The sequence below is a fragment of the Buceros rhinoceros genome, unplaced genomic scaffold (genome assembly GCF_000710305.1).
Source record: "Buceros rhinoceros silvestris isolate BGI_N320 unplaced genomic scaffold, ASM71030v1 scaffold7994, whole genome shotgun sequence".
NCBI classification, from domain to species: Eukaryota; Metazoa; Chordata; class Aves; order Bucerotiformes; family Bucerotidae; genus Buceros; species Buceros rhinoceros.
This window is the reverse complement of record NW_010406434.1, coordinates 15,543-15,952: the sequence shown is the minus strand read 5'-3', so window position 1 is coordinate 15,952 and position 410 is coordinate 15,543.

Sequence of the window (410 nt, the reverse complement as noted above, 5' to 3'; positions counted from 1 at the left end):
CCACTGCCATCTCACTTAAAATTTGACTGGGGACCCAAAATAGCCACTCTGTTTGTAGGCAGTACAGTTTGGGAGAGATGACATGTGTGACAAAAACAGCCCCCCAAACAAACAGCAAACCTTACACTGAATTTAGTGGTGCCGATTGCCGTTTTGACCAGCTGCCAGCTCACCCCTTAAATCTAGCTCAAAGTGTTACTGATAACTGTTGAAGAATCAGACTGAAGAGAAAGGACTGTTAGAATGAGCCTGAGTGGTTTGCATTTAGTTTATTTTGGTTTGTTTTATTGAATTCGCCTTTTGATGAGAATTCTCTCAGGATTTAATGAAGCTCTGATGTCTGTAGTGTGACCAGAAACACAGCTAGTTAAGATGCGTGGGCTACTAGAAAAACACTGATGTCAGAAGCT